Below are 12975 nucleotides of genomic sequence, written 5' to 3' on the forward strand. Positions count from 1 at the left end.
GGTATATTAAGGGTTAAATGGTAAGCTATGTAGTAAATTGAGTCTGGCCCACAAAAAATAACACTTATCTTTGACTTGTGAATACCAAACTATGTTGTTTGGAACCAAATAACAATGAAACCATGTTACCAAACTATGTTGTTTGGTCTCACATGAGAAAATACAACTAATTTTCTTGTACTAAACTATGTAGTTTGGTACTAAATAAAAATGCAGAATATTAGTATAACATTTCAATAGTATACCTAGTATAGATTAAGACTTCCTCGTAAGAAAGAGAGGTGACCGGGGTGCATGCAAGTGGACAGCTTTGGTAGTGCAAATGTGGAAAGAGACTTATTTGACGGCTATTATTGGATGCTGCTGCTTGTTGTTTAATGCTGCGCCCACTTTACCCATCACTGTCGCCAAATGATAAGTACTACTGTATAACTGCATACGACGCCGTAATTTTACTCTATACGTAAGCGTACTACTGTAGTATTATGGGGGGTACAGACTACATAGTACAAATGTACAATCAACTTGAGACAGTAGCACAGGATCCAAATTCGTTTTCAATTTGGTCAGTCCGTGTCCGTATTTTGTAACCATCAAATAACTTACTCCCTCCGTCCCGGAATACTCGACCCGGTTTGACCGGCACAGAGTTTAAGGGACTTGAATTGACTTATTTAATTTAATAGGTAATAGTTGATAGTGGGGTATTATTTTAATGTAGTTAGTGGGAGATGGGTTAAGAGGTGGGGTTGGGGGAGAGTAGGGGTTGAATTTTTAATTATTTTTTGTATGGAGTAGGGGGTAGGTGGGTTAATAGGGGTGGAGTGAGAAATAATATAATATTGTTAGAATATTTCCATTTTTAGAAACAGGTCAAGTATTAAGGGACGGCCCGATAAGGAAAACAGGTCAAGTATTCCGGGACGGAGGGAGTATGTTTTTGTCATTCGTTTGTATTTTAATTTTATTTTCTAAATAGACATTAATCAGAATAACAAAGTGAAACAATGTTAGAAATCCAATGTTAATCATAAGTAATTATCCCATATTGGAGAAAGATGAGAGAAAATTTTACCATAAAAAGCTTATTGGGTTACGCCCACTATTATCAATTTATTTTAGTTTGGAACCTCCATTGAATTTATAAGTGGATCGAACTTCCGTCCTCCTTATTGAATTGCCCAAGCCTATTTCAGATCAAACTCCACAAAAGCTTCTTTGAAGGTGCAGGTTTCCCTTATAATCTCCCCATGAACTGTAAGTTAATTGGCCAGGATATACTTGGACAAATGATTGTATGACACGTTTCATCCTCTTCTTTCATCAATCAATTAAATTTATTTTTCTTCTAATTTTTCCTTCAGCTACTTTTTACACTTCATCATTCAACATCAATACATCGTTTAATTCAAATATTTATTCAACCTCTTCCAATATGTCTCCCTCTATAACACTCATTAATAATTCATCATTTTATTTAATTATATAGTTGTCTGTTCTTTGAACTGGCTCAAAAACTAGTTTCTTTTTTTGAATATAGTAAAAAAAAAAATTAAAAGTCATACGACATCTACAAAATAAATTTTAATCTAACAAATACATAGAAAATCGAATCAAATAAATATTTCCTTCATCAAAAACTACGATCGTTGAGTAAATTTTGCACTGTGGGACGTCTCTCGCACATATTGCTAGAATATACAGACTTTTCGGACGTACGATCTAACTATTTGTTATAGTCGCGAGGATGATTTTCATCTGATTGCATCCGACTACGATCCTGCAAAACTCTCTACTGGGAAATCGATTTAATCTGCGATCATGGACAATAAAGAAAGAACAAGAAAAGGTCTCCTCGAAGGGAGGAGAAGAAAATCCATGTCTTTCGAGTGAGAAAAGATTATTGAAAAAGGAGAAAGTGTTATTATAAACCTAAAAATAAACAAACAAAATAGAAAGAAAAGCAACAAAAAACAAAGGTTGAGGCTTTCCACCAGTAAAAATCGATGAAAGCCCCCTTCAAAAATTAATAATGGAGGCTAGGGTTTGAGAGAGAGAAGAGGGGGAGAGAAGTTAGTTATTCAGCAAAATGCACCTGGTAGGATCAGTTTCACTTCTGATCATTGGAGAAATAATAGTACACAAGATGAGTATATTTGTATAACTTTCCATTGGAGAAATTACATAATTACCCTGGTCCATGCTAACTATAGGGTTCATGCAAGGGGAATTGAAAGTTTTGAACTGCTAGCCACATTAATTAATTGGTGATTTGTTTTGGTTGTCTGCTCTCAATATATTGTAGCTATTTTGAGCAGATAGTTTAGAAAAAAAATAAGTGAAAAAAGAATAATATATTTATGTTGGATGCGCTGATATGAAGTAACTTTAGTGAGAGAAATAAAGTTGGTCAAATAATTTTAGAATATTCGCGTATGCACGAGACCTAATATAGTCGAGTAAATATATTTTTCATTTTTGATACAACGATTTAACTACAACATTATAATTTTTTTTCAAAAGGTCTTGGACGCACTGTACAATACATTTATTATACACTGTAGTAACCTTTACCCCGTTTTTGGTAAGTCTTAACATGTTTTGATTAACTTTTATATTATCAATATTTTTTGGTGGAAAAATATTTTAAAGGGTTAAATAGTTAATTTTATACACAGTACATTAATAGTGATTTTCAAGGGATAACTTTTATTAAAGAAAAAAAATTGATCACTAAAAAAAGGGCAAGTTTTAAATTTATACCGGGGTAACTTTTACACATTTTGACTTAACATTACTCCATGTACAATATTTATTGTACACCATCTTAAAATAAGAATTCTTGAAATTGTGTTTAGGAAATTATTATTACATGGTATCTAGTATGGTCATATTATTTAATCCAGTATTTTTTTTTTGTCCAAACAAAAAAAAAAATTATAATAAAGGGGAGGGAAAAAAGTGAATATATTGTTTAGGAAAGGGATTTTTGGCGGAATTTTTTTACCCCAGGAAGTGAAATGTTTCATTCATGATGTCTGATTTAGTATAAATTTATACGGAGTAGATGATAAGGGATACCCAAGTAAAACTTATAACTAAAATAAGTTTTGATAAGTTCAGAATGTTCAATTAAAATTCAGTTAAATTCAAATTAATTCAGTTAAATTCAAATAGGCCAGGTTCTTTCACGTTGTACCCTTGTAATACATTGATTTCTATTTTGTACCAAAACGTTTTAAATTTTACACATTGTACCTTGTGGTTGCAGAAGTAATCATTTTTATCCTATTCGACAATCAAAGTTAACAAGTTTCGTTTTACGTTTAAAAAATTAAGACTTTTCTAGATTAACGTTTGGTTTACAACAAACATAATTAAGATTGATTATAATGTAGAAAAACCTTAGTTTATTAAAAAGTAACTGAATTTTTAAACGTTGGGTCAACAACAAGGATAAAGTTGATTATGTTTTGCAAGAATATATAGGGACACAATGTGAAAGATTTTATATAAATTGGTATAATGTGGAAAAAAGATAAGTACCGGGGTATGATGTCAAAAAAACCCATTCAAATAAATTCAAGGAAAATACGTGAGCTATATAACTATATAAGCATCAAATAGTAAAGGTCTTTTGTTAAAAAAAAACAAAAAAAGTAATACAGTCATAGCATCTGCAAGATTGAATTTATCCCACGAGGGAGTGATTGCTCATAATAGAAAAATAATTTTTAATAATTTTTATTTTAAGGAAAGTATGGGTGTCTACTGTCTTCAGACCTTAGAATGAATAATAAATTGATAAGGTACGCCGCACACGTTTTTTTGTTGTTGAAAATACACTTCCTTTTTCCGAAACGTTTTGTGAACTCTTTGCAAGTTGTAACAATTCTGTCAAGGTGACAGGGTTTTCTCGAGGAAATTAATATTGGTACTAATTAATGTTTCTTTGTAATAACATATCTATACTATTATTAAATTTTCAAGGCAAATCATGTCACGCCGTCATATGTCACATTCTCTAAACATGACAAGGCGCCACATTAACAATGACATGGAGGATATGTTTTCTCTATATTGATACACAAATTATTTTTGTTAGGGTTCGAACATGGAACCAACAAGAAATATAGTAGAAAGCTTACCATCTTAGCTATACTATTATTTATGCCTTTTAACTCTATTTAAATATATTTAAGTGGAATAGGATTAGTGTACGTGTATTGGTACTATTTTTTCACATGGTTTATGCTATTAATTTTCTAATTTCAACACATAGTGATTGCAAGAATATTTAATTTTGTTACCATTATTGTGAGGGGGTCGAAAAAGCACGAGGCTAACGCATGACCTCGTCCCTCGTGGGTGTGACGATTCTTTTTATTCAATCATGTGTAATTGGATTTCCGGTGAGTTTACACCCAATTGACGAGTAATATAGGAGTCGCCATTCAGTTTTTAACGACAATGAGAAAAACTGACAAAACCCGGTTATCGTGACATAAAGGGAGTGCAATTATGTTTGACCACGACGGCCGTAGGTTCCCTTATGATCCCTGGTGTGGGGATCTCTCAACATACACCCGCAAGGTAGAGATTGAGGGTTCGGGGGACTGTAACTACCGAGAGGAGTACTTCGCTCGTCGATAACTCCAGAGGCAGGATATCTTTACTAGCTCAGCATAAATAATTGAAGGGACATGCGTTAACTATTAAACTAATCTGAGTTGATTTTAGCAATATGCAACATATAATACTATACCGATCGTGATTATCTGATTTAAATAGTATTAAGGGACCTAGCATGATAATCCGATTTCCCAAAAATATTATATTTGTTAGGCGTGATAGAACAATCAGATTTAATTAGTTTAACAATTCATAAAAAGGGCGAGGAAAGCAATTAAATCATCGAGAAGGGGGCACGTTACGACGCACCCTTGAGAGGTGCGTCACGGTTCTCAGAAAACTAACCACTTTGACTTTGCTATTTCTCCTTTTTATTTAACGAATCTCAGATTATGGGACAGGATACGTTCTGTTCGATTTATGGATCGATTGCGACAGAACGCGTGAGCAATTTCGCAGCGTGAGGCTTAGGCTAAGGGTTGGAGTCAATACTCATAATATGAATTGTGTTGTGTCCTTTTCACGTCGAATTTGGGGCTGTATTTATAGGAAAGCGTTCGTGGAAAGATAGAATTGTAGAGTTCTAATCCATAAAGAATTAGGAAAAAAACACGTACCCAGGTATTTTCAGCGCCCAGGCCTGGGCGCCGAAGATTTCGGCGCCCAGAGCCAGGCGTTGAAAATAGGGTCTGGGCTGTTTTCTTAGTCAGATTCGAATTCTTGAAATCCGTAGTGTTTGAGACTTAATCGAGTCTTTTAGTGCGTATCAATCTTGTGACGGGATGCGTCTGGGCCCGTTACGAACTCTAGGCTCGTTAGGATTTTAATTAATACGTAACTCTTATTTCCGAATCATATTAGGAATAGGATTCTCGTAGTTTTCTATCCCATTTAGGATTTATGTTGGAATGCAACACCTAATTCTGACAGGTTTCTATCCTTTATGATTTGCCACTTTTAGAAGCTACCTTTTACGGCAGTTACTATTTTTAGCAGGTTTCCATAAATAACAGTTTTCTATAAATATAAGGTTTCGGGTGAAATGAAAAGGGGAATTGAGATTCGTTAATTTTATAGGAGATGCGTTGTCAAGTGGAGATTTATGCTTTCATCATCGAACCTTTCCCTTTCGGGAATGGGGACAAAAGTAGGTGTCTACAGTTAGCCCCCACTTTGACTGAGTCTTGGAGTAAGACGATGGTCAAAGTATTGGACGGAGTGCGTCACACAAGCCATGGTGTATGTGACCTGTTTTGCGAGGGTCTCACGAGCCCCCGAGTGATAACATTTGACTTAAGGGTCATCACTTGAAATGTCGACATACCCCTCACGTGTCATTGGGATTTGTCAACTGATAGTATAGAAACTTCCTCACTTTGTCATTGGAAGGATCTAAAGGTGCATAGAAACTCCCTCACTTTGTCATTGGGAGTAGCTACAGATGTTTTCGAAATCAAAGCTATAAGGTGTAATTGGGCCTGGCCAAGCCCAATCACGAGGTAAAAGTGTTTTTTAAAGATTCTCATTTTCAGGGCTAGCTAAACGAGAAAACCCCCTTGTTTTTATGGGACGTAAAACGAAGGAAAATCCAGCACATCGCTCTTTTTTTGGAAAAAACGGAAAACCAATCCTTTTAATTTTTGGAAAAGGGAAAACCAGAAAAATTTATCGCTGCAGCGACTAAGGACCTGCACGGTTAGTGATGCAAACCCCGCCGGCTAAAGATGGCGAGCCTGTCCGCTAAGGGTGGACACCCCGTCCGATAGAAGTGGACGAATCTGTTTTTGAATTTTGAAAATAAGGACCTACGCGGTTTGTGACGTAGACCCCGCCGGCTAAAGATGGCGAACCTGTCCGCTAAGGGTGGACACCCCGTCCGATAGAAGTGGACGAATCTATTTTGAAATTTGTTTGTGCTTTTTGAAAATAAGGACCTACGTGGTTTGTGACGTAGACCCCGCCGGCTGAAGATGGCGAGCCTATTTTAACTTTGAAGACTTTATTTTTCGTAAACTGGGGACCTGCGCGGCTAGTGACGCAGACCCCGCCCGCTAAAGGTGGGCGAGCCCTGTCCGCTAAGGGTGGACGTCCCTGAATTCGTTTTTTCGATTTGGGAACTCGCGCGGTTTGTGACGCGATCTTGCCGACTGAAGATGGGCAAGTTCCTATTTCTTTGGTTCTTTATGATTTCTTTTGAGAATTTCTTTTTATTCATTCTTGCAAGAGCGAATTCTTTCGAGGAATGCTCGAATTTAGTTGTAACCTGAACGTGGGCTGACAACGTGTTCAGACGGACCTTTGTCTTGCGACCGTCTGCTTTCGTGATTTTGAGCTAGTCTTTACGGCTCGACTTGGTCTTCGATCAGAGGACCGTGCACAAGTGTCAATGACGACCTTTTGATGAGGTCGAACCTGTTGTTGTTTTTTTTTGAGATATTCAAACATGATATGATGTATGGCGCAGTCCGGGAATGTGATTTTGATCGTGCGCTCCTTGTTGGAGTCTATTTTTTGCGAGCCCCCAAGCACTGGGGCTCGTCGGCCGTTTTTCGCATCTTGTAATCATGTTTGGGGTCATACTCGTATGTGCGAGCGACCTTTTATAGTAGTGTGCTACTTTAGCGAAGTCGTGGAATGCGACTTTAGTTTTCAGGCGACATCCGGTTTTAGCTTGGCCCGGATTAATCCTTTGACAGACAAACATTTTTTATTTGGAAAACCAACGACTTGACGGCACATATTTTTGGTGTTTCGAAGAATGACCATGATATTTAACTTGTTTTTTTTTGAAAAGTGTACATAAGTATTTTCTGAGACGAGTCTAAGTTTCGACCAAGTTTTAATGTTTATATTTGCTTATTTGGGAGCTAAAGGTGCTTTGGGCTTGATCCTACTTGCAATAGGGCCTCGTGTTTAGCAACACGATCTTAAGTCCTTTCCTGTTCCGTGTTTTGTGAAATCCGGGCCTTGGGCTGCATTTTCAGCGCCCAAGGCCAGGCGTTAAACATTTCGGCGCCCAGCCGTGGGCGCTGAAAGTCTTTTCCTGGTGATATTTGACTTTCGGATTTCCTAACACGTATCCGAATGGGATCAGGATGTCATTGGGTGCGTTCAGCTATATATAGGGGCTAGATACGTCCCTATTTTCCACCACTCTCAAATTCTTTCCCTCTTTTTTGCTGTGTTTTAATTACTCATTGCTTTTGCCATGTCGATCCCTACTTTCTCACTCCAACGGACTGTTAGGCGTTGGCTACGGGCCCTTACTCCTATAGAAAAAACTTTGTTAAAAGAATACCACTTAGAGGCACTTTTAGGCTTACAACAAATTAATATTGATTATAACTTTCTGCATGCTGCCCTAAGCTTTTGGGACTCCGATCATCATATTTTTGCCTTTCGGGGCAACAAAATATGTCCTTTGCCCGATGAATTTGCTGCGATCCTTGGTTATCCTACTAATGCTACTCCTGTTACTCCTAGCACTATTGAAGAGGGTAAAACAACCATAAGGGCTTTCCTAGGACTAGATGATAACATGTTTGCTGAAATTGTTGTAGATGATAAGGTTAACTTGGCAAAACTTGTAAAACATCACTTTAGGCCTAGTAAGAATATGACCGAACAGAAATTGAATATTCGAGCCCTTGTATTTTGCTTGTTGAATCATTATTTGCTGTCGAATAACAACGGTGAGTTCGGTGACATAAGATTGATCCCCTTAATTAGCCAGATGGAAAGTTGCTATTCTATTATGCCGTTGGTTGTTGCCGAGACTTTGCTGAGTGCGGATGAGCTGAAGAAGGATGCCAAATCTGAACATTTTAAGGGAAGCCCCCTATTACCGCAGGTAATCGATTTTTCCTTGCGCACGTATATGTCCCTTTTGCATATATTTCTTTTTGCCTGGGGCTGAGTTTCAGCGCCCAGGGCTGGGCGCTGGAATTTTCGGCGCCTGGTCCTGGGCGTTGAAACTGCGCCCCAGGAACCGTTTTTTTTCTTTCTTTTCATTCTTTTGATTCGATCGTACCTGTTTTTGCAGATTTGGCTTGCGGAACGGCTTAAACTTTTGGAAGCTCCTGCCGATCCTAAACATTATCGCCCTATAGCCTTGGGTAACCGAAAATACTTGCACCAAGGCCAGGACGAGGCCGAATGGACCTCCTTTTTTACTTATGGCATTTGTTCTATTAAGTGGGTGGTACCATGGTGGGGTTTGACTACTATGACAGGGGGTTCTGATGTATCGGTTTATGTTTCTTTGTTGGGACTATCTCGTCCCATTTATATTTTCCCTTACCGAGTCATGCGTCAATATGGTTTAAGGCAGACTATCCCCTTTTCTGATACGGTACCACCTAAGGTAGCGGCCTTTTCACAAACACGGGTCCTAGCGTGGGCTAAGTATTATGATGGTCTCCCGCGTTGGGCCGTAGCTACAAATGGCTTTGTGGGTCTTTCTGAAAACTACAAGTTGTGGATGAGCTCCGATGATAAAGATGTGAGGACCGAGGCTCGAAATGGGGAGCCGACTGAGCTTTTGATACCTCGTATTCGTGTTAAGTATGAGGGTCCTGATTCTGCCAGACCTCGTACCTATAGTATTAAGATTGTGAAAGCTCGTCCTGATCGAAAGCGAAAGGAAGTTCCTCCCCGTTCCAGTTTTAGGCCTAAAAAGATGCCTAACATGAAGGGGCCTGCTGTTGTTAAAAGAAATGCAAGCTCTCGCGGAGATCGTCGCCGGAACAATGTATGGGTCAGGAAGGCTCAGCCGCCTGTAGAAACAGTGGCTAGTCTAGTTGATGGTAATAATCCTTCTCCCACCATTGTCTGTGCCCTTGAGGCTGAGCGGGCTATAACTGAGAATGTTTCTGAAGCCTTGGCATCTTTGGAAGTTAGTGTCCAGGAGCCGGTTCTTATGGAGAATGATATTGGGGCAGCGTAGAAGACTGTGGGGGTGGATCCTGCGAACATTGCCCTCTACAAGACTTTATTTGATGATCCGGAAGAACTAGAGTAGTGTAGTTCTTGTTAGGGTGTAGGTGCCCTCTATTTATTTCAGTTGTGTTTGTTTTTATTCCTAGCACTTTGTTTTCCTTCTTATTATTTCTCAATAAAGGCGTATTTTTATTTTTCGTTTTCATTTATTTTTGTTTCTCCTCTTTTTTATGTATTTTATATGTCTAACACTTTTTTGCACAAAGAATATTTGTTTTTTTTTATTGGACCGAATCCTTGGTAAGGATTGCCTACGTATCTTGTCAGAATCAGGTCGCGCGTAGTTCTAGCTTTAGAATAAGTTCTAGTATGCCGGATTTCGGTAGATATGCCCTGGGGTGGAAGCATATTACTTAATCGGTCAAATGAGTGAAGTATTATCATTATTTTCATCTGCCGTTTTTTTTTGCCATAGGTCGCGTAAAATTCGACTAAGTTGTATAGCTATATTCTTGGTAAACCTATTTGGATACCCCCCAAGTGTTCGTTATTTTTCCGTTGTGTGCGGATAAAATGACGAGCACTTTCGAAAAGAAAATTTTTGGCAGGCAGAGAGTTTCAACGCCCAGGCTGGGGCGTCAGAAATTTCGGCGCCCAGCCCTGGGCGCTGAAAATGACTTGGGCAGTCAATTTTTGACGTAATGCTTCACATGTTCTTGCATTTATTTCCTTTTTTGTGCCTTGATATTTTTTTTGCTCGTATTTAAAGCCAATTTCGAGGCTATTTTGGAGGCTTTTTGACTGTTAGCGTGAAATGCGTTTTTTGTCCGGATTAATTTTTTCTATTCGTGACTCGAAACAGTTTTGAAAATGGGGTTAGGGTGCGGAAGTTATGAAGATCTTTGTAGGCTTTTGAGGTGGGTTGAAGTGCGTGTTGTTAGTGAAGGGTATGACGAAATCTATGTTTTATGAATCTGTTTTATTTGCATTGTTTTGGATTTTGATTTCCTTTGATTCTGGGTTGCATGGATTGACTCTTATGATGGTTTGGTTTTTTAGGTTTTGGGGATATGAATGGGATAGGGTGGTTTGTTTTGTGGGTTTCGGGAATTGGTTCCCATGGCACTATTTCAAAACCGAGTGGGCTTTGTTTGTTGGGCCTGGAGTGGGCCGCCTCTTTATTTTTGTATTTTGCAAGTACATTTGGTGTTTATTTAGTGTTAGAATAAAATTTTTAGGAGAAATATTACGCCTTTATTGATTCGGAAAGTAAGGAAAACACACTGAAATAAAACTGACCCATATTCTAAGGGGCCTTAGGACCATCTAAAGTCTCTATTATTTTTTCTATCAATCTAAAGAACTACTAGGCGCTTTTTACTAATGGTGCTCTATGTGGCTCAAGCCTGGGGTTTAGTCTCATAAAACTTCGGTCCTTCACCGGTACTCATCTTGAATTCCATTCCTTTTGCATTGACCCACTGATATGTCTTCACCCATCCGTTCTCGACCTCTTCTAGTGTTGATGCAGGAGAGATTAACCGGGTTGGATCGAAACCTTCATCTTGTAAAGCTAGGGTAGTCATTACAGTCTCGTTTTCCATAGGCCTTGATTCGTTAAACAATGTCCATATAGCCTGGTTGTCCAATATTTCAGCTGTTTTAGTCTTGGTGAGGTGGGGTGCCTCATCCAAGGTGTGGCAGTCATGGAAAATTTCAAATCCGGGTTTTAGCAAGCCATCCTGAACAAAGGATTCAGGGAAATCACAGCATGGGTGTTCTTCTCCTTCCCGAACGAACATCCCGTTAAGGGTCCTTTGATACAGGGGAAGGAGGGTGGCTTGTTTGGCTTTGTTAAGGCGTAGCCTAGACAGGCAGTCAGCAATATCTTCCTCCGTTGGTTCATAGCCTAAGCCAAAGGGATTAGATTTGTTGGGAAAAGGATGGAATGTGTATTCCTTCTTACTTATGCCCAATGGGGTTCCTGGGAAATAACCTTGAGCTAACAGCATTCTAGGGATGACTCGGGATGCATGCGGGTCTAGGAATGCTGGATCATAATCTTCGATGAACTGGATTGCTTCTTCCATTTGAAACCCATAAAGGTCGTCTGCAGTTTCGGCCGTTCCAACCATAGTACAACTGACGTCGAGAGGAGGGGCGGGGATTTCTAGTATTACCCCGTTATGGTTAAGCTTAACCATTTGGTGCAAGGTAGAAGCCACACCTCCTAAGTCATGGAGCCAAGGTCGCCCCAAGAGGAGGTTGACAGTGGGCTTGATGTCGATTATTTGAAACTCCGTGGTGCGTGCCACAGGCCCGGTTTGTATGGTAAGGTTGATTTTTCCCAATACAGGCCTTCGGGAGTTATCATAAGCTCGTACCCCTTGCGTGGAGGTTTGGAAGTCATCGTTTCCTAGCCCCAAGCAATGGGCGGTTCGCAATGGGCAGACATTAACCGCCGAACCATTATCTACGAGCGCTAGGGGGATGTTTTGTCCTTTGCATCCAACCACTAGGTAAAAGGCTTTATTATGAGCACCCCCCTCTTTGGGTAAGTCTTTATCAGTGAAAACTATGGCCTTTTCTCCGGCATCTCTCGTGACATGGCTAACCAATGAGTCAGGTGTGATATCTGTAGGTACTGAGATGAGGTCAAGTAAGCGAATAAGCTTTTCACGATGTTCCTTTGAAGTACACATGAGATCCCAGATGGTAATCTCGGCCTTGGTTCTTTTTAGTTGTTTCAGGAGAGGATTTTCAATGACTTCTGCGACGGTGGCGTGCCGTCCATTCTCAGGAGTTTGCCTAACCGGGATGTCGTCCATAGGAGGTGGGTGAATATTCGGTTGGTATATTCTTCCGGATCGGGTGAGTTTGTCGGCCTCGGGCTCCTGAAGGGTGGTGTCAATGAGAGCATACCCGGGCCAAGTTTCAGTGAAGAGGTCCTGGCCCGACACTTGAGATAGGTAAATATCTTCAGCATCATCATTCCACACACCGCACACTTCTCTCTCGATTCGATCCATAGGGACCACAGCGAGTGGTGCACCTTGAGGTGTAATATACACCGTGGGGTCGAAATTCTCTGGTTGGTCGAGAGAGATGTGACAAGAGCCGAGTGGGCTCTTGTTTTTTTTGGGTTTGCCAACGTTAGGGAGAGGTATCACTTCATCCTCTATCATGTCCTGGATCGTATGTTTTAGATTCCAGCAGTTTTCAGTGTCATGCCCATTTCCTTAATGGAATTTGCAGTAAGTACCTTTGACCCAATATTTGCTTTTGACAGGAGGGTCACGGGTGGGGCCTATAGGTCTCAACTTTCCTTGATTGGTTAGTCTTTCAAAGTCTTGTACCAAAGTCGACCCGAGTGGGGCAAACTTTCGGTCTCGGACCCATCTTCCA

The sequence above is a fragment of the Spinacia oleracea genome, chromosome 6 (genome assembly GCF_020520425.1).
Source record: "Spinacia oleracea cultivar Varoflay chromosome 6, BTI_SOV_V1, whole genome shotgun sequence".
Taxonomy (NCBI): Eukaryota; Viridiplantae; Streptophyta; class Magnoliopsida; order Caryophyllales; family Amaranthaceae; genus Spinacia; species Spinacia oleracea.